This window comes from Pipistrellus kuhlii, unplaced genomic scaffold, assembly GCF_014108245.1.
Source record: "Pipistrellus kuhlii isolate mPipKuh1 unplaced genomic scaffold, mPipKuh1.p scaffold_m20_p_97, whole genome shotgun sequence".
Taxonomy (NCBI): Eukaryota; Metazoa; Chordata; class Mammalia; order Chiroptera; family Vespertilionidae; genus Pipistrellus; species Pipistrellus kuhlii.
In genome coordinates this window covers 512,832-533,829 of record NW_023425603.1, presented here as the reverse complement: position 1 = coordinate 533,829, position 20,998 = coordinate 512,832, and the positions used below count along the sequence as shown (strand labels likewise).

The 20,998-nt window shown below is 61.6% G+C and overlaps 1 protein-coding gene across 5 annotated transcripts in view; it reads right to left on the bottom strand.

The window, feature by feature from the left end:
* Positions 1-16,102, bottom strand: part of TRAF3 (TNF receptor associated factor 3) — an 81,065-nt gene extending 64,963 nt beyond the window's left edge. For 2 of the 5 annotated variants that reach the window (XM_036429021.2, XM_036429022.2), the window contains exons 1-2: positions 15,853-16,102; positions 9,299-9,300 (exon numbers count right to left, since the gene is read on the bottom strand). The gene's annotated coding sequence lies outside the window, so the exon portion shown is untranslated. Of the gene's footprint in view, positions 1-9,298; positions 9,301-10,826; positions 10,832-15,852 lie in introns of all 5 variants that reach the window. The other 3 variants (XM_036429020.2, XM_036429019.2, XM_045578361.1) reach the window with 3 other exon arrangements.
* Between the last annotated feature and the right edge of the window lie 4,896 nt (positions 16,103-20,998).

Sequence of the window (20,998 nt, the reverse complement as noted above, 5' to 3'; positions counted from 1 at the left end):
GAGGATGGAGGACAGGGGGGGACGGAGGACAGGGGGACAGAGGACAGGGGGGGACGGGGGACAGGGGGACGGAGGACAGGGGGACGGAGGACAGGGGGGGACGGAGGACAGGGGGACGGAGGACAGGAGGGGACGGAGGACAGGGGGGGACGGAGGACAGGGGGGACGGAGGACAGGAGAGGACGGAGGACAGGGGGGGACGGAGGACAGGGGAGGACGGAGGACAGGGGGGGACGGAGGACAGGGGAGGATGGAGGACAGGGGGGGACGGAGGACAGGAGGGGACGGAGGACAGGAGGGAACTGAGGACAGGAGGGGACAGAGGACAGGAGGGGACAGAGGACAGGAGGGGACGGAGGACAGGAGGGAACTGAGGACAGGAGGGAACTGAGGACAGGAGGGGACAGAGGACAGGCGGGGACGGGGGACAGGAGGGGACGGGGGACAGGGGAGGATGGAGGACAGGAGGGGACGGGGGACAGGAGGGGACGGGGGACGGGGGAATGGAGGACAGGAGGGGACGGGGGACAGGGGAGGATGGAGGACAGGAGGGGACGGGGGACAGGAGGGGACGGGGGACAGGAGGGGACGGGGGACAGGAGGGGACAGGGGACAGGGGAGCTCTGAGCGCAGTGCCCATCCTCCAGCCTGGCTCGAACACTGGCACCTGCGCCAAGGCCACACGGAGGGCCTCCCTCTCCCTTCACTCACAGCCCGCTGAGACCATGAGCACGTGGCTGCCCTCTGAGCTCTGTGCGAGGGGGGGGGGGGGGCACTAGCTCAGGGATCAGCCCCTGCTGGCCCCTCCCCACCGGCACCCCTGCCTGGGCTCTGCTGGCGCTCCAAAAGGCGAGAGAAAATAACCAGAGAAAAAGCCCCTATGCAAATCCCAGCTCTGCGGGAGGGCGGGCCGGGCCCCTGCTCCAGGCAGCACGGTGAGGGCGGGCTTCCCATCTGAAGATCGTGGGCAGGGGCACAGCCCCGGAGGCAGGAAGCAGGGGAACGGGGCTCAGAGGGGGGGCGGGGGGGATGTCAGGGCCCATGGAGGCGGCAGGCAGGTGCCAGGAGAGGGGGCCAGCGCTGTGTGGGCCGTTCCTCGGGAAGAGGCTGTGCGGGGGGGCGGGGGGGAGGCCTGGAGTGACCCTGGGTGACGCTCTGGGTGTCCAGGGGCCGACTGGGGGGAGACCAGGTAGGCAAGGGGTCCTGGGAGGCTGCCCAGCCTTGGAGGCGGGGGAAGGGCTCAGGAGCGCCAGTGGAGAGGGTAGGTGGCTGGCCACGCCCTCTGCCCCGGACACAGTGCCTTTCTCCCGCAGGCTGGCCTGCCAACCCGCTCTGCACCCCGCACAGGGCCTCCCCTCTCTGTCCCGGCCACGCCGGCTCCGCCAGGGAGCTGCCGCCTTTCCTGCTGGGCCCCTGGACTAGGATGGCGCCCCACACCCAGGCCTGGGTCAGGAGGGAGAGGAACACACAGGCCGGAGCGAACGCTCCAGGGCCACGGGCTAAAGACCAACTTGGGGAACTGGGAGCCACGGGGGAAATTATTTTGTTTCTGATGGCACCTGCTCAGAAACCCCCACCCTGCCGGCAGGTCCATTAAATTCTGGTTTCTTAGGGAGGGTTTATCCACACCAGCCGGTGGACAGCGGGGCCCCTGAGCGGGCCCTGACCTCTGAGTGCCCTCTGCGCATTCTAATTCACTCAGAGCAGACCCGCGTGACAGTTAGAACTAAAACACGTCCTTTACTCTTTACGACCCCATCTAACAGCTAAGGCCACGCTGGAGAAAGCACCTCACCTCACAAACATTACCTGCCAAGGCCCACAACCCCGGGACCAGGAGCGCCCGGCACCCTGAGCCCGGCTCCAGCTCTGCACCAGCACCGGGCCAGACAGCCCTCGGCCGTGGGACCGCCCTGGGCATCCCGGTGTTTACCAGCCAGGGGTTTCCAGACACTGCCAAGCATCCCGGGGGACAGCCTGCACACACCCACACCCCCCACCATGATGCCGCGGCCTTTCCCAGCATCACTCTCACAGGCCCGGGCTGGAGCGGGGCTGGATGTGAGAGGCCCCCTCAGACCCATCGGCCCCAATCACGCCGCTGAAACCGAAAGCAGCACGGCCGCACCCGCCACCCTGCAGGCTCTGGGCCGCGACGGCAGCACCCACACTTCCTCTGATGGAGTCTGGGCGCGAGGCTCCGGGAGCCTGCCGCCCTGGGGCGGGGAAGTGCACCCCGAGTCTCCCCACTTCTACAGGAGGGAGATCCCAATGGGAAAGGCCCTGCGGACCGGTGCCTGGACACACATGAGACATGCGTGTGGAGCTGTCCTCGCACGTGTGCAGCGGGGACCACAGCGGCCCTGCCAGCCCGCAGCCTCCCCGGGAGGCAGCTCCGCGTCCGGGGGAGCCCACTCAGGGGGCCCGGCCCGGGACCGACGCAGCAGGACGGTGACGGCCGCGGTCTTGGTGAGCACCGCTCTCTGAACGGTCAGGGAGGGACCTTCCACTCTGTCAGCTGTCGCCGCGGCGGTCCGAGGACCACTGAGGGCCGTGAGGTCCGAAAGGCTGGTGACCGCTGCTCTGAACCAGAGACGCCTGGCACCCGGTGCCCCCCAGGCCACCAGGCCGCGGTGCGGCTCCTCCTCCGACCACGGAGGAGCCGTCACGCCGAGCGAGCACAGCGCTCTCGGCCCGCCCGGCCCCGACGATCACAACTCGTCCCCCAGGCCCACGCCACTGCGCCCAGGCCGAGGGCAGGCAGGGCACACGCTCTCCTCCGGTCACAGGAGAGGCGGCCACGGCCCAGGTGCAGGTTCGGAGACGTCCCTCCCAACGCAGGCTGCTCTGCAGAGGGCGGCGCAGGGGCGTGAGGCAGCTGGGGGGCACCCCCATTTTCCTGTCCTGGAGGAAGTCTCTCAGGGGTTTGTAACATTAGAACACCTGTTACCTAGCAAAAAAGGCAGAAGCCATGACTTCCAGGTAAAACAGACCCCAAAGCCCGGTTAGAAACAGGCTGCTGCTTCAGCCCCGGCCAGTTTGGCTCAGTGGGTAGAGCATCGGCTGGCAGACCAAAGGGTCCCGGGTTCGATTCTGGTCAAGGGCATGTATGTATCTTGGTTGCAGGCTACTCCCTGGCCGGGGCCCTGGTCAAGGCTGGTGCAGGAGGCAACCAATCGATGTGTTTCTCTCACATCCATGATTCCCATGTCTCTCCCTTTCTCTGAAAGATCAATGGAAAATGTCCTTGGGTAAGAGTTCACAACAACAACAAAAGAACGGGCTGCTGCAGGCCGCCCAGCGTGGCTCAGCGGCTGAGCGTCGGCCTAGGAACCAGGCGGTCACAGTTCAATTCCTGGCCAGGCGGCTCAGTCCACAGTGTGGGGCGTGCAGGAGGCAGCAGATCAAATGATTCTTCTCTTCATTGGTGTTTCTATCTCTCTCTCCCTCTCCCTTCCTCTCTGAAATCAATAATAATGATAATAATAATAATACAACATGAAAAAAAAAATAAAGGAAAGGAGACAGGAAGCTAACACTGCGGTTCCCAGACACTATCGCTCCAAAGCACAGGTCCTCCCCGCCCGCCCACGAGCACCCCACCACGGGGAAGCCTGCAGGGAGCCGGCTAAGCTGCCTCCGAGCACGCCTCTCCTCCGGTTTGAACGTAAAGGAATGTGTTCTCTCTAGGACTGCCTCTCACTCTGCGCGGGGCCAGGTCCCGCTCGCAGCCTCCCGGGGGCATCGGCCCAGCCGCCTGCAGGGGTGATGCAGGCCCAGGGCAGGCGCAGCGGCTGCTGGTAACGGAGAGCACGGGGCTGTCTGAGCATCCAGGCCACCATGCAGAGCGGAGGTTCTGGGAAAACACGGCCGGGAAGGCGTACAGTGAGGTGCCCGAGGGCGTCGCCAGCTGCTGGCTGGGTACTGACTGGGTCGGCCAGGAGGTGAGCAGACGGGCCGACCCCGGAGCCACAGCCTCTCGCCCCAAACCAAAGCCAGCTGTGCTGAGGACGCTGGGAGGAAATGCGGTGTATAGTGTGCACTGCGTGACGCTCCCAGTGAAGTCTGGGCAGCCCTGCAAGGCCAAGGGCTCACCGTCTGCAGACCCACCCGGACAGGGACCGTGAACAGCATCACCAAACCCGGGACCACCCACACCGTCTGCAGAGGCGCTGGGGCGTCAGCTTGGGCTGAGGACCTGGTGCCTCATTATCTGTGCAGGGGCCTAAGGTCAAGTAACTCGCTCAAGGTCATGCAAGCGAGAGAAGAGAGGTCCATGGCCGCATGGGGCCTCCCCCTGGAGCAGGTCCGTCCCCTGAAAACCCTGTGGAGGCGCCCTGGGCACCGGCAGGCGGGAGGGCTCGGCCCCATGGGCGGCACTCCCCACTCCCCACATGTCCGGGTGCGGGGCTCCCGATGGAAACGGCCTGACGCGGGGCCCGATTTTGTGTTATTTCTACTCATCCTACATGCAGCCAGGACCCGGGACCGCTGGCATGAAGCCACGAGAAGAACAGAGGAAGTCACCGGCACAGCAGACGCAGGCAGCCTGACCCGCCGGGTCCTGCGGTCACCGGCCCTCCCGGCTCCGGAGGCTCCCACAGCCACCAGGGAGCGTTAGGAAATTCCTCGGGATGGGCTGGCCGCAAGCATGTTCCCTCCCGGACATCCCACCTGAAGGCCAGCCCCCGGCAGCCCCGGACATGAGCCCGGAAGCTGCGCCCGGCGACAGCACAAACCCAGCGGCCGCGGAGAGGCAGGCTGTGCGCGGCGGCAGCGATGCTCGGGGTGACTCAGGAGCGGAGTGGGGTCACAGGAGGTCGGCGCGCAGGTCCAGGCCCACTCTGCCCCCGAGCTCACCGCTGCCAACGTACACCCAGCCTCGGCCGCTGCTTTTCACCATGGTTAATCCTCACCCCAGGATGTTTATCCACTGGTTTTAGAGAGAGTGGGAGAGAGGGTGAGAGAAGAGAGACATCGAAATCAGAGGTACGTGGGTTGGCTGCCTCCCCCATGTACCCTGACAGGGGCCAGGGATTGAACGTGCAACCCAGGTCTGTGCCCTCACCTGGAACTGAACCCGCGACCGCGGTGTGCAGGCCGATGCCTAACCGCTGAGCACGCAGGCCAGGGCGGTGGGTTCTGTGCCACAGCCGCTCCGCGGTGCAGGCTCTCCGCAGAGGCCCGTCCGTGAGGCTCCTGGTGGAACCGGGGCCCTGAGCTGCCTGGGCACGGCCTTGCTAACTTCCTCTCCTAGAATCGGCCCTTTGCTCGGGCCACACAGACCGCGCTGAGGCTGTTTCAGGGGGGTGGCCGTCACCAGATTTCCACAGAGCCTGGGGCACAACCTCCTCAGGACCAACACGCCAGCGGGTCCAGAAGGTTCCTCTCCAGCCTGAGACCTGCTGGGCTCCGCCTTGCTGAGCCTGGACACGGGTGGACTGTCTCCCCTTCCTCCCCCACCTCCCGGCCTCCATCCTGTGCCTGCCGACCGCCCTCTGTGCCTGCCCTCCCCCGCCACCTGCCCTCCCCCTCCACCAGCCCTCCCCCTGCTGCCAGCCCTCCCCCTCCACCTGCCCTCCCAGGCCGCCTGCCCTCCCCCTCCACCAGCCCTCCCCCTGCTGCCTGCCCTCCCCCGCCACCTGCCCTCCCCCTGCCGCCAGCCCTCCCCCTCCGCCTGCCCTCCTCCTCTGCCTGCCCTCCCCTTCCGCCTGCCCTCCCCCGCTGCCTGCCCTCCCCCTCCGCCTGCCCTCCCGGGCCGCCTGCCTTCCCCCTCCACCAGCCCTCCCCTTCCGCCTGCCCTCCCCCTCCGCCTGCCCTCCCCCTCTGCCTGCCCTCCCCTTCCGCCTGCCCTCCCCCTCCGCCTGCCCTCCCCCTGCCGCCAGCCCTCCCCCTCCGCCTGCCCTCCCCCTCCGCCTGCCCTCCCCCTGCCGCCTGCCCTCCCCCTCCGCCTGCCCTCCCCCTCCACCAGCCCTCCCCCTGCCGCCAGCCCTCCCCCTCCGCCTGCCCTCCCCCTCCATCTGCCCTCCCGGGCCGCCTGCCCTCCCCCGCTGCCTGCCTTCCCCCTCCACCAGCCCTCCCCCTGCCGCCAGCCCTCCCCCTCCGCCTGCCCTCCCCCTCCGCCTGCCCTCCCCCTCCGCCTGCCCTCCCCCTGCCGCCAGCCCTCCCCCTCCGCCTGCCCTCCTCCTCCGCCTACCCTCCCCTTCCGCCTGCCCTCCCCCTCCACCTGCCCTCCCCCTGCCGCCAGCCCTCCCCCTCCGCCTGCCCTCCCCCCTCCCGCCTGCCCTCCCCTCCGCCTGCCCTCCCCCTCCGCCTGCCCTCCCCCTCCGCCTGCCCTCCTCCTCTGCCTGCCCTCCCCTTCCGCCTGCCCTCCCCCGCTGCCTGCCCTCCCCCTCCGCCTGCCCTCCCAGGCCGCCTGCCCTCCCCCTCCACCAGCCCTCCCCCTGCTGCCAGCCCTCCCCCGCCACCTGCCCTCCCAGGCCACCTGCCCTCCCCCGCTGCCTGCCCTCCCCCTCCACCAGCCCTCCCCCTGCTGCCAGCCCTCCCCCTCCACCTGCCCTCCCGGGCCGCCTGCCCTCCCCCGCTGCCTGCCTTCCCCCTCCACCAGCCCTCCCCCTCCACCAGCCCTCCCCCTCCACCAGCCCTCCCCCTCCGCCTGCCCTCCCCCTCCATCTGCCCTCCCAGGCCGCCTGCCCTCCCCCGCCGGCTGCCTGCCCTCCCCGGCTGGCCAGCTTGCGGACGAGCACTCTCCGTGCCCCCACCTCTCTGGGACTCGGAGGCTGGCCTGCAGCTTGAGGAGCCTTCTCTGCCGCATGCCGCTGGGCCTGTGAAGATGCCTCAGACACCACCCCTTCCTTACTTCTCTGCGCAGTGACCAAGTGCTGGCGCAGAGTGGGCACGGGTTTTTCAGGTCTAACACCCAATACGGAGACCATCCGTAGGGTGTCCCTCCCAGGAGTGTATGCACACACTGAATAGTTAGAAAGGCGGTGCTTCTAACATAGATTTCTTCCCCAAAATTGCAGGATCAGCGGTTAAAGTGTGGTCGCAGTTTGGGGGGACGCCCTGGGTGTAACTTTACTGCCGTAAGAGACCTCAGGCATGGCGAGAGGGGGTTCGGGAGCCCAGGACTCCCTGAAATGCTCTGCAGCTGTCGGTCACTGACACATCCACCGCTGCAGTGGCTGCCTCTGTGGACAGAAGGCTGGCTGCCCGGGAGTGCTCTGGGACCAGAACCCCAGCCCCTCTCCACCTCACCAACCCACACCTGTGGCCCCCGGAGCCAAAGAAGCAGATTCCTGTGACCTCAGCACTCTCGCTGGGCTCCCGACGCCATGGCACCAAGGGGGGCGAGAAGCAGGGCTCACAGAAAGGGGACTCGGGCACAGCCAGCCCAGCCTCTGCACAGCCCGGGAGGCACCCCCACCTCCACTCGCCAGCCTGGCTTTCGCCGGTGCGTCTCCACGGGGTCCCTAGAGAAGGACATTTAGGGTACACAGGCTTACTGATACCTCCTCAATGAAGCTTCACTGAAGAAGACAGAGAGAGAGCTTAAGCACAATACTCTTCAAAATGAAAGTGACACTTTCAAGGGATTTTAAAAATAACCTAATAGGTAGGGAAATTTTATGGACCCAAAGTTAGACCTCAAAAACTCCTGACAGCCTGGCCTGGGTGGCTCAGTGGTTGAGCATCAACCTATGAACCAGGAGGCCATAGTGTGATTATTGGTCCAAGCACATGCCCGGGTTGTGGGGGAGTACAGGAGGCAGCCAATCGATGATTCTCTCTCATCACCATGATGTTTCTATCTCTCCCTCTCCTTCCTCTCTGAAATCAATAAAAATGTTTAAAAAAAACAAAAACGAAAAACTCCTGACAAACAGATGATCAAGAATGCATGCTGGTTGGGTAAATAAAACATACCTTTGTACAAGAACCAAACTCAGCAAAGCTGCGGGATACATGATCGACACACAAAATCACTGTGGCCAACCGGCGTGGCTCAGTAGCTGAACTTCAACCTATGAACCAGGAGGTCACAGTTCAATTCCAGATCAGGGCCCGGGCGGCCGGCCCCATCCTCAATGCGGGGCGTGCAGGAGGCAGCTGATCAATGATTCTTTCTCATCATTGATGTTTCTATCTTCCTCTCCCTTTCTCTCTGATTTAATAAAAATATTTTTTAATCAGTTGTGCTTTTATATATAAGCAATGAAAAATCTTTAAAAAATTAGGGAAACAATTCGATTTACAGTAGCATCCAAAAGAATACAATATCTAGGAATAAATTAAGCAGGGAGGTAAAAGCAGGTTCACTGAAACAACAGAATCCTGCAGAAAGAAATAAAATATATAAATACACGGAAAGAAATCCCATGGGCATGGGCTGGAAGACCGAATATTGTTATGATGGCAATTCCCAAAGCACATGCAGTGTAATCCCTACCAAAATTCCAAACTGTTTTTGCAGAAAGAAAAAAAGGGACCTCAAATTACTATGGAGCTGCAAGGGATCCCAACTAGCCCAAGCATATCAAAAAAAGTAAGTTGGCAGACACTTCTCAAAATTATCTCAAAATCATCTCAAAACTTCCTACAAAGCTACAGTTAACTACCCGGCCAGTGGGGCTCAGTGGCTGAGCATTGACCCTGAACCAGGAAGTCAGAGTTCAACTCCCAGTCAGGGCACATGCCCAGGTAGCTGGCTGATCCCTGGTAGGAGGCATGCAGGAGGCAGCCAGTCAATGATTCTCTCATCATTGATGGTTCTCTCTCCCTTTCTCTATATTCAATAGAAATACACATATATATTTAAAGCTACAGTAACCAAAACACAGGGTGCTATTGGCATAAAGACAGACCTATACAACGGAATAGGGAGTCCAGAAATAAATGCAAACATCTGTGGCCAAATGATTTCCAACGAGGCTATGAAGGCCAGCCAGTGGAAAGAACAGCCCCTTCACCGCATGGCGCTGGACACCTGGGCAGACGCCTGGGGCAGGCCGAAGCAGGCCCTGCCTCCCTCCGCACACAAAAATTAGCTCGCAGGCCAAAGGTCTGGATGTGAGCGCTCAAACTACAAAACACACAGTAAATCTTCATGGCCTCGGAGATGGCAATAGGTTCTCAGATTTTAACCAAAGCGACAGCAACAAAATGAAAAAAGGCAAAAGTGGACATCATCAAAATTAAAAGCTTTAAACATCAAAGAACATTATCAGGACTAAAAAAAACTTCGGGAATGAGAGAACATGTCTGTAAATCATATGTCTATCCAAAAAATATAAGGAACTCCTACAGGTCAACAACGAAAAGACAAACCACCCCACTGAACCACGGGCAATGCTTGGCGAACGGTCCCCTACGTTCGATGGAAGATGAGAGATGCTGTCTTCCCTCGGGAAGCTCTCAGGACAGGAAGGAGGGGGAATCCCCGCGTGGGGTGTGTCAGGTTCTCCCCTCTCGGTGCAGGGAGAACACACACCCAGGCTCTCGGAGACAGGAAGTTCACTGTTACCAAGCACACTTAGGCCAAACTGCGAAAACATGACAAAGCGGCCTTGGGGGTAGGGGGGAGGGGAGGTTCCAGAATCACCAGACCAAGCAGCTAGCTCCACCCCAACTGTGTCAGCGCCAACTGTGCCAGAAAGAAAGGTGCTGTCCCTGCAGGAAGCTGACCGGGCTCAGGGCCCGCGGCCCGTCTGCTCGGCCCTTCCTGGCAGGTACGGCACCTTCCGGCGGAACATCCTAGAGGTTCCCGCGGACGAGCACACAGCCTCTGGTCCCAAACAGCCAGGGACGCCGTCCTGCCCGCCGCGGAGAAGGCCTCTGCGCCGACTGCGCCCCACGCCGTGCCCCCTGTAACCTTCCCCAGGGGAGCAGGGACTGTGCCAGGGGCCCCCGTCTGCTGTGCAGTGACCCGGCCGGGGCTGCGGCCAGAGAGCCCTGAAAAGACAGTCACCGAGCCCAGTGCCGCCGGCAGCTCCGAGGGCAGCGGGAGAGGGCGCCAGCCCGCACCGCGCGTGGGCCACCCCACGTGAGGCGTCTGAGCGGCTGTGGGGGAGCGGAGCGCGGTGAAATGCCGCCGCCAGGAGACCGCCAGACAGGGTGCCGCTGGGAAAGCGTCCGGCCGGCAGACCGGACCTGGGGGCGGAGCACCTGCTGGGCCCACCGACCGCAGGGCGCCGCTCGGGAGAGAACGAGACCGGCGGAGCGGAGAGCCACACTGACGTCCGGACTCCGAACAGAACCCAGAGCGGACTGTTCCAGCGCCCCTGCCCGCTGAGCAGTGCTGAGCTGAGCTCTGGGCTCTTCATTTCCCATCTGTGAAGCAGGACAGTCTTCCCTCCAGCCCGGCTGGCACCCAGCTCACTCACCCCACAGCCGGCTTGCTCATGCTCCTTCTCCTGGAAACCACCTCCCAAGCCCTGGTCCCAGGCAGCGGGCACTGCCTCCCCCAGCACTCCCCCGGCCCAAACCTGGCACCTGCCCTGGTGCCAGCACAGCGGCCTCCCGGGCGCATCCTGGCACAGAAGCTCCTTGGAGAGGGATCACAGAGCATCTTACTCGACTTCCCCGCTTCAGCAAGCAGACCGCTCCTGAGCAAGTGCTCAGAACTGCCATTCAGTCACCTCCCTTCTCCTGGGCCGGCAGGTCCTGGGGAAGGAGGAGTGCAGGGGGACACTGCGCCTGGGTGACTAGCCGCTGCTCTCTTCAGCTGGCCTGGGAGAATCCTGCCCCATGCTGAGCCTCGGCTGCTCCCTACGACCCGAGGGAACTCCAGGAGCCGCCGTGAGGGCCTGAGGCTGACCCGTCCACACTCTGCCTCTCGGTGGCCAGCCCGGTGGCGGTGAGCGAGCAGGCCGGGTGGTGGGTGCCATCAGCCGAGGTCAGGGAAGCTGACTCAGAGGGAGAGGTCGCCCCGCTGCTGCTGCTGCTGAGACAGAGGGCAGCCTCGGTCCAGATGCTGCCGCTGTGCCTCCCTCCATGCCCGTGCCGCTGAAGCTGGGGTGCACAGTCTGGGGACCCCCTCGGGGAGCCTAGGGCAGCCACACACAGACACAATCTTACAGGGAACCCGCCGTACCCAAAGTCAGGGCTGAGTGTGTTATGTGAGGAACATCAGACACATCACAGAGTGCGACGGAGCGTCCGCATCAAACGCGCAGATCAAACAGCCTGGGCCGCCCAGCGTGTGCGCAGCCACGCCGCTCCCCCGGGAAGCCTCCGAAAGCAGAGCACTTCATTTGCCCACAATCACGTTCCGCACGCCCGGCCGCTATTAATCCAAAGGGGACGGAATTTAATTTCCAGAAGAAGCTGTGCCTCCTGGGCAGGACTGAGCAGGAAGGGCTGGAGAGCAGCTCCCGCTCTTCCTTCCCAAGTCCCCGGAGCCCCCAAGAGGGCGGCCCGGCCTGCCCCGCGGCCCCATCCCGGCCCCTCAGCGGGCCAGGAGCTCGCTGCTCTCAGGAGGGCGCGTGGGCGCGCAGGCAGGGCGGCAGCTGCGAGGCTCGTGGCTCACCCACTGCAGAGCCAAACCGCGGGGCCACCGTGGGCCCGGGCCCGCCCCGCCCCTCCCAGGCCTGCGGGTGCTGGACACAAGCACGGAGGGCCCGGCCTGGGGGAGCTGGTCTCCCCGTGGAGCTGGTCTCTAAGACCTCAGCACATCCGGTGCCACTGCTGCCCTCAGATTGCCGTGCATCGGTTAATCCGCTCTGCTTTTCTCCCCGCTTACACAAACCAAGTTTCCTATAAATACGTATGTAGGTTTGCCATCAAATCAAGTGTTCAAATTGGAAAGGAAATCAGGATCAAAATCACAACTGTGGCATCTTTCTTGGTAGGATGGCATCATGAGGAGCTACCAAGTAACCTCCATTTAAAATAGATAGAAATAAATAAATATATTTTTATATACGGAGTCAAAATCAGCATGGAGCAAATCCTTTAAAAAAAAACATGAAATGAGATTATAGGGCCCGATTTATTGTCTGAGAACCAAAGAAGACGTGGGTTATTCAGGGTGGGTGAGAGGGCAGAGGGGAAGCAGGAGGCAGCCCTGCACGGGCAGAGGCCTGTCACAAAGGGCCTGCGAGGGCGGAGGATGCGCAGGGACCCTCCCTCCTGAACACCCACCCCTGGCCAGCAGCAGGGCGGCCAGTCGGCAGGGCGCACCTGACAGCACCAGGGGACTCGGCAGGACGGCTGTCCTCTGGCCGTGCCTGTGGCGCTGACGCTGCGCTGAAGGCCCACTCCCCGGCCTCCCGACCCTGGGCAGCCAGGACCCTTCCCTTTCCCAACTCCGCCAGAGCCGGCTTCTACACTGGAGCCCACACAGGCTCAACTTTCCTCCTGAGGTCTACACTCTGCTGAGAGGCCAGCTTCCGGCTCCTCCCCTGCCGGGTTCCGGCCCTCCCCTCGCTGGGTCCAGGCTCCTCCCCTCGCTGGGTCCAGGCTCCTCCCCTGCCGGGTTCCGGCCCGCCCCTCGCTGGGTCCAGGCTCCTCCCCTTGCTGGGTTCAGGCTCCTCCCCTCGCTGGGTTCAGGCTCCTCCCCTCGCTGGGTCCAGGCTCCTCCCCTCGCTGGGTTCCGGCCCTCCCCTCGCTGGGTCCAGGCTCCTCCCCTTGCTGGGTCCAGGCTCCTCCCCTTGCTGGGTCCAGGCTCCTCTCCAGCTGGATTCTAGCTCCTCCCCTCGCTGGGTTCAGGCTCCTCCCCTCGCTGGGTTCCGGCTCCTCCCCTCGCTGGGTTCCGGCCCTCCCCTCGCTGGGTTCAGGCTCCTCCCCTCGCTGGGTTCAGGCTCCTCCCCTCGCTGGGTTCAGGCTCCTCCCCTCGCTGGGTTCCGGCCCTCCCCTCGCTGGGTCCAGGCTCCTCCCCCCGCTGGGTTCAGGCCCCTCCCCTCGCTGGGTTCCGGCTCCTCCCCTCGCTGGGTTCCGGCCCTCCCCTCGCTGGGTTCAGGCTCCTCCCCTCGCTGGGTTCAGGCTCCTCCCCTCGCTGGGTTCAGGCTCCTCCCCTCGCTGGGTTCCGGCCCCCCCTCACTGGGTTCAGGCTCCTCCCCTCGCTGGGTTCAGGCTCCTCCTCTCGCTGGGTTCAGGCTCCTCCCCTCGCTGGGTTCAGGCTCCTCCCCTCGCTGGGTTCCGGCCCTCCCCTCGCTGTGCACAAGACCCTGCCTCTAAGGGCAGGTGCGGTCTCTCCTCACCCTGGCACTGTAACTAGAACATTATGGGAACTCGAGGCACATTAATTGAACATTAAATTAAACGAGCAAAAGACTCCCAAGTTCCAGCTAATGAGCCACTTATCTCGAGGAAAATAGAATTCAACAGAAGATTCCAACCTGATTTCTGCAGTCGACAGAAACCAGGAGTCACCTGCCCTTGTGACATCTCACCACCGGCCAGCCTCACCCCAAGGCACTGCACGGGGAGACAACATTTTTGGCCCCAAAACAGGTTCTAATCCTGACCGGTCAGAGCCTCACCTCCTCTTTCCTGGGCTGGTCCGTGCCCACCACCCACACCCACCACGGCTAGGATGGTGCTGTGCAGAGCACAGCAGAGACTCAAAAACGCGAGAGCCATTTTGTATTTTTTAGTGAATTATGAATAATAGGTATTGCACAAGCACATCTTTTCCTTTCCTCTGTTACAACAGCATTTTCTCTGTTTCTATGAGCTCCTTTGGACCCAAAGCCTGTCACTGCAAGCTTCACCCCGCTCACCGCTCTGCTCCTGCTGCCTGCTGCTCGGGCCTTCTCCATGGCCTCGTGCCTCCTGCTCAGCACAAGTCCGACATCTCCACACTGAGCCTCTCTGCCTCTCTGGTCGCCTTCCCAATCCTCTGGCCTCACCTGCTTCCTTCCCGCTCGCTCCGTAGCCTTCTTCCCCGTGTCTCTCTGTGCCTTAAGTCAATATTATCACTCTCCTACCCCTACCCCCAAATAATGTATCTTCCTCTGTGAACGCTTGGGAAGAAGCCCCCTAGGGGTCATGTGAGATTCCCTGGATCCATGCAGAGGGCCTTGGTCATAGGATGTCTCCCGGGCTAAGTGAGTGGTTCTTAAAGTGACCACTGCAAGTCAACTCGGCGGTTGCGTAACATTTGACAGGTTGGAGCCCCCGCTGCATGGCAGGCTCGCTGTAAGCAGATGAGAACGCAGAGACGGCACATTTAGCGCAATTTCCTTTGTGCGCTGGAGCTGGCTCAGGCTTGCAACACCACAGAGGCAGTTTTCTTTCTTCAAGTACAGCTTTCACGGTTTTAAAAGGGCTTTACGCGAGTAAATCATTCTCACCCTTCAGCTCATTAGCATATCTATCCCGACAACACCCCAGAAAGCCCTCTCTGTTTGCAGAGTGAAAAATGGAAGGGACCTGCCAGCGGTGTTTACAGAATCAAAATCCCCAGCACGGGCAAACAGCAGAAGCAAACAGATGTTCCAGGTGCGTGAAGGGCCTTTTTCAGACACTGCTACTGCTCTTGCCATCCTCCTCCAGAACGAATGGGTAGTGAGTGTCCACGGAGAATAAGGGGTCCCCTGTCCCCTCAGAGAAAAATTCACATGAACGTCTTATAAAAAAAGTCTGCGTTCTCCCCGCCAGCCCCTGCTTCCTGGCTTCTGCATGTGACAGCTGGACAGATGGCGTCTGCGAGACTCCGCACATCGCACGCCTCGCCCCGCAAGGCCTGGTGCTCGCCAGGGGCGCTGGCCTCCTGGCGGTTTGTCCCAGCACCTACTCACAGGAGGGCTCCCCATCTGGGCGGCTCTGTCACTATCGGGCTGTGAGGCTTATTTTGTTTGGGGCCAAAATTTCCCGTCTTCCCACTCATCCCTAGCAGGCACCTTGTCACCGGTCCCCGAGGAGCGGATGGCTGCACCGCCGCGGCTCCTGCCGGGCTGCGGCCTCCCGCAGGCCATTTCAAAGATGCCAACGGGAGACCCATGGCCACCGGGCTTCCTCAGAGGAGGGGTACAGCATGGGAAGGGACGGAAGCCACATTCCCCCAACCCCCCCCCCCCGTGTTCCCAGCAAACGCGGGGCCTCCTCCCCAGCTGTGTGCTGTGAATGTAAATTAAGAAGCGGCAACAACGCCACTCAGCGCAGCCTCTGTGGACTCCACACAGACAAATGAGACACACACACACACACACACACAGCCTTGTGTCATTCGAAAACCGAGTCACAGCCTCGCACGCCGAAGGTGAAATACATGGTCCCCTTCAGGGGTCCGCGGTCGGAGGCTCCTTGGGTTTCCAGGCACGTCCGCACACTTCACTCCATCTTGCCCTGCCGCCCGGGAAGGAGGCTGCCCGCGGAGCCCGGCTCCCGGAGGGTGTCCCCGGGCGCAGGGGCCGCCGGCGGCGCCCGGCGGGAAGGCAGCCGGCGCCGCGGCCGCTGACCTTCGGCGGGAGGGAGTGCGTGATCGGCGCCGCCCGCAGCGCGCTCTGCGGAGGAATGACTCAGTATAAACTTTTAAATAATGGCCAGCCCGCCGGCGCCGCAGCTCGTGCGGGCAGCGCCCGGCCCCGGCCCGGCCCGCGCGGCAGATGCTGCCGCCGCCGCCGCGGGGTCACGCTCGCGGGAGGCCCGGGCGCCCGTTTCCTGAAAAGCTGCGGGGCCCCGGCCCCGCGGCCCCGGCCCGGCCTCCGGCGCAAAGTTTCCCGAAGTTGAGGCGTCCGGGGGGCGGGCGGCCCGGCGGGGGCCGGCGAGGCGGCGCCGCACCGGGCACTCGCCGCCGGGCGCCGGGCCTGCGCCGCCCCGGCCCCGCGCCGCCGCCGAGGGCGCGGGCTGGAGCCCGGGACGGAGCCGCGGGCCGCCCGCCGCCGCCCGCCGCCCGCCGCCGCCCCTTACCCGCGGTCCGCCGCCGCTCGTGCTCAGGGGCGCCGGGCGCGTCCGCCGCCGCGGTCCGCAGCGTCCTGCTCCCCGGGCGGCCCCATGTCGGGGGGCGGGGAAGCCGGCGGCCGCCGCCGCCGCCGGCTGGAAAGTCCCTGCTGGGCTGCAACCGGCTCGCGCACGCGGCGGCCGCGCCGCCCCGCGCTCCTCGCGCCCTCGCGCTCCCGCTCGCGGCACTTCCTCTCGCGCTGGAAATCCCCGCGGCGCCGGGCGCGCGCCCGCCCCGCCCCCGCCGCGCCCGCGCCCGCGCCCGCCGCGCCCGCGGGAGCCGCAGCACCGGCGCGCCGCCTCGCGCGCACGCGCGCACGCTCGCGCCCGGTTGCCAAGGGCCCCCCCCCCCCCCGCCGGCCTTAGCAACGGCGCCGCGGAGGCCCCCCCCCCCGGCCGCCGCCTGCGCCCCGCCCCCTGGCCCCGCGCCCGAGGCCCCCTTTCCGGGTCAGAAAGCCACGCAGGCCGCGTGGGGCCCGAAAGCGCAGGTTTCCTCGCGGTCGGGAGGGATGGTGTCACCCGGTTCACCAGGGCAGCCCTCACACTCACACTCACACAACCACACACAGACACACGCACAGGCGCTCACACCCACAGACCCGCGCGTTCAACATGTCTTCTCGGTCACACACACACACACACTCTCAGACAGACGCTCACATACACATATCCCAACATTTACACACTGACACACTGACACACTTGTCCACAGTCTCACTCTCATCATACTCAGACGCACAGGTACAGACATGCCCATGTGCTCTCACATTCCTACTCACACTTGCATGCTCTCCAACACTCGCACACACCCATACAGACACACCTGCTGCACCCACAGCCTCGTGCACACCAGCAGGAGATAGGGCCGAGGGGCCAGGGCTGAGGTCTCAGCCTGGGTTCGCCTGGAGTTCCCTTCCTTCCTCAAGGGGCCCCTCCACACCCAGGAAGTTGGTTTTGGTCCAGTGTGAACAGGGTGGCCAGTGTGCCATCAGCTCCCAGAGTTCTCAGCTGGCCTGGGCGCCCTCCTCCTCTGACCCAGGCCTTCTGGGGCCTGGGCAGCCTCCAGGGCCAGGGCTGCCCTTTCTCCAGAGGCCTCAGCCTAAGCCATCAAGGGTTCCCCAACGTCCTCCGAGATTCCCCAGCCCGGCAGGGCCTGGCCAGCCCTGAGCAATGGAGGCCCTCTCTGGAAGCTCCGTCCACACAACGCTGAGACAGATGGACTTGTCATTTTTCTCTTCTCAACAAGACTGTACAAAGATTCCTGGACCCAACACACAACACAACACAGATGACGTACATAGAGCTGAACACCTGGAACCTATTTAATTTAATAAGCCAATGTCGCCCCAATAAATTCTATAAAAAATAAAAAAAATTCCTGGAGTGTGACCAGCGTCAGCCAGTCCTCCTGGTCTCTCTCAGTGACTCATAGGAGTAGAGGCAGGAAGTCAGAGCCTCCTGCCGCGGCTTCCCCATGGGCTGTCCCAGAACTCTGGCCAGGCTGACCGGACTGGTGGGCTCCTTCATGCCAATAGGTGCAGCCACACAGTGGGGCCTTGCTACCCAGACTGGGCCCAGCCCCAGCAGCGCCCCCTTCAGGCCACTAACAGGGCCAGAGAACCAGAGGTGCCGCCATTCACAAAGCAGCATGTCAGGGACAGGCCAGTCCTTGCACACAGGCCCGAGCTCTGAGTCGAACCTGAGTCACCAGACTGGCTCCCCCTCCCCTCGTGGTGGGTCCCCCTCTAGAGCTTTGGGTGCCCCTTCCTGCCTGTCAGAAGTTGCAATGACACTGACCTCAAAGGATCATGGGCCGGACTGCATCCCCTCCCCGAGGCTCCGAGGCCTTTGCAGGGTTTCCCACCTCCTCCCAGTCCCAGGCCGTGGACGCTCTGCCAGTGCCCACTCCCACCTGCTCACTGTGCATCAAGGGGGCCTAGTTAAGACGTGGCCAAGATCAGACTTTGCCCAAAATTTTCCAGGCTGAACTAATAAGTAGGATTCTTGTAAAATAAGCAATGAGGTAGACATTTCAAAGACCTGCCAGAGGGGTTTTCTGCGACTCCTCCTATTCTCTACCAAAGCAATTACCAAGCAACATTCCAATGAGAGAGTCCCCCACCCCCACCCCCACCCCAACGGTCTGAGCAGCTATGGACCCTGCTACAGGGGACTGGAGGTGAGCAGCACAAAGACGTTTGCCTCAAGCCCGGCAACTGCTTTAGAGGCCAGCCTTCCGCCCTCTGCAGTTATAGCTGCTGAGCAGCAGTGATGGACAGCAAGGAGAACCAATCACAGCTCTCTCCTCAATGCATATCTCTGTTCCCTATGGCAACGTGGAACAACAAGCTGACACCATTTCTGGACAAAGACCTGTCTCCCAGGAATGTATGTAGCAGTGCATGTTTGCTGCATGTCTGGGAGATGTGCACACAGAAATTAGAGGGACTCACACCCATGTCACAGCTCAGAAAGAAGAAGCATCTGCTGCATAGAGTTAGGGGGCTTCAGGCCAGTGAAGGGGCATAGCGAGGATCAGGCCCTCAGTGACACCTCCCCCCGAAGACCACCGCCCCAGGGGTCCAACTTGAGCTGAAATGTGCTGGCAACTTCTCCCACTACACGTTACACATGCATCAGGAGGGACCTCAGCACACGGCAAAACAGTGACTAATTGTTCAGACGAGAGGGTTCCGCACGCTGCATCCAGGGGGCTGTGACCGCCGGCTCTGCTCTGTTCTTTCTGCCAGGCTGTGTTGAGGCCCCCTGTGCCTGTGCCCTGTTATTCATGTGAAGCGTGGGAATGAGCTATGACCGAGCAAGTCAACCATCACAGAGTCCCCAAACTCGGGCCCGCAGGCCTTTGAGAAAGCTGAGGCTGGTGGTGGGTGAGCTGGTCTGTGAGCAGTTCCCAAGGACAGCAGATGGGATGGGAGTTTTTTTGTTTGTTTGTTTTTCCTTTTGTTTTTGGGGAGGACGGGAGTTTCCAGTCTGGAGACTAAAAGGGGTCTGAGTAACTGTCAGGCCTCCTCTGCTCTCCAGCCTGGGGAGTGAGGATAAAAAATGACCAGATTCTCAAATTCGTTGTGAGTGATTTGCAAGGAGGGGATGTTTCACAACTCACCAAGTTTGAATTTCCCTCTCCTATTTCTCAACATAAATGCAAATAGTGAGCAATGCCACAGGGGCTCAGTGCTGCTGCTGACGCCAACGGGACAGCCTTTAGGGCTGCTTTCAGCGGATAATGAGCGAGCTCCCGGACCCCACGTTCTAATCAGAGCTTCCTGTCCAGTCAGGACAAGAGGGCGCAGTGTGCCTCCTGGTCAGGGCACAGGCCCAGTTTGCAGCTTCAATCCCCAGTGGGGGCCTTGTAGGAAGCCGCCGATCAATGCTTCTCTCTCATCATTGATGTTTCTGACTCTCTTCTCTCCCTTCCTCTCTCTGAAACCAAGAAGAGTATATTTAAAAGGAGAAAAAAGAGTTTGCTAAGCACCAGCTGTCCTGCACTTCCTCAAGCCTGCACGAAGGCGCCTGGGCTGATGGAAGGGACAGGGCTGAGGGGCACTCCGCCTGGGCTCGCTGCGGACCCTGCCTGCCTGGGGTCCGCCACCTTGGGCGTGTTCCCGTGCCCCTGAGGCTGAGGGGCCCGGTTTCCCCGAGGTGCTGTGCTTCCCCCATCCCGGGATGTCACAGGCACGGGCCTGGTTAGGAGTCAGGCGGGCAGGGCTCCTGTGTGGCCCGTGGAGTGGGGCTGCCAGGGTGGGCACCTGAAGCAGGTGACGGCCCCAGTCACAGGAAGCGGTCTTCCCCCCCTGCTGTTTCTCTTTGAGTAAGAGGCAAACCAAAAAATTTCCCCGCAGATGGTTAAGGAACCAAAATCGGACACTGACTTCGGTGTGGGGATTTTGCCCTCCGGGCGGGGCACTTCATTCTGCAACTCCAAATGCAGAAACTGCCCGACAGGCCCGCCAAAGCTCTCTGGGCAGCCTCTTCCAGGTCACCTCAGACGGCACGGGGAGCTCCCTCCGAGGAAACCATTTGAATAGGCGTGGGCCTGTCTGAAGTTGTCTGGGGAACTCGGATGTGGGCCTGCGATGTTCCCTCCTGCTCTGACACAGCAGTGTGACATCTTGTTTCCCAGAAGAAAGCAAAAGTATGCCGGCCTGGTGTTGAGCAGAAGGTCACGGTCAGGGCACAGGCCGGGCTGCAGGCTTGATCCTCACCATGGGGCATGCAGGAGCAGCCAATCAATGATTCCCTCTCATCACTGATGTTTCTCTCCCTCTCCCTTCTTCTCTGAAATAAATAAAATATATATATATCTTTTTTTAAAAGGTAGAAAATAATGAAGGAAAAGTTCCTCATTTTTCGCCAAAATCGGTTTGGCTCAATGGATAGAGCGTCAGCTTGGGGACCGAAAGGTCGGTCCCGGGTTCGATTCCGGTCAAGGGCATGTACCTTGGTTGCGGGCATATCCCCAGTAGGGGGTGTGCAAGAGGCAGCTGATCGATAACTCTCTCTCATCGATGTTTCTAACTATCTCTCTCCCTTCCTCTCTGTACAAAATCAATAAAATATATTTTTAAAAAAAGAAAAAGTTCCTCATTTTTTTCCAGAGCCTTGATTCCATTTTTTCCTCCATTTTTAAGGAAAAATAAGATTGATTTTACCCCTGGATCAGAAAAACATAACATCCACTTATGGATCTTTGAAATAGTCACTCATTTGTTCACTCATTCATTCATATAGCCACAATGTCCACTAGGCAGTTGAGGAATCGGATCTACTCTGAGCCTATTCTATTCTACTTGTAAATCCCCCAAAGCTGCCCTTAAAGGCGTCGCCCTCCTTCTTCCCCATGTCACTCCGCCTGTGCTGTGTAACTCCCTGGAAGGCCTGTGAAGACAGGCGTCACGCATGCGCTGAAGGTGTCTTCAGAATTGTGTTGTGAGTGTTTTGTCCAGAGCAAGGCCACCTGGTTGTCAAAAGACCTGAAATGCTAATCTATATCAATAAAAGTGTAATATGCTTTTATTAGCCCTACCATCCTTCTGGGTAAAGCCGAAGCAGTGCTAGCAGCCGAAGGAAGGAAGGCCTACTCTTGAACAAATTTCAT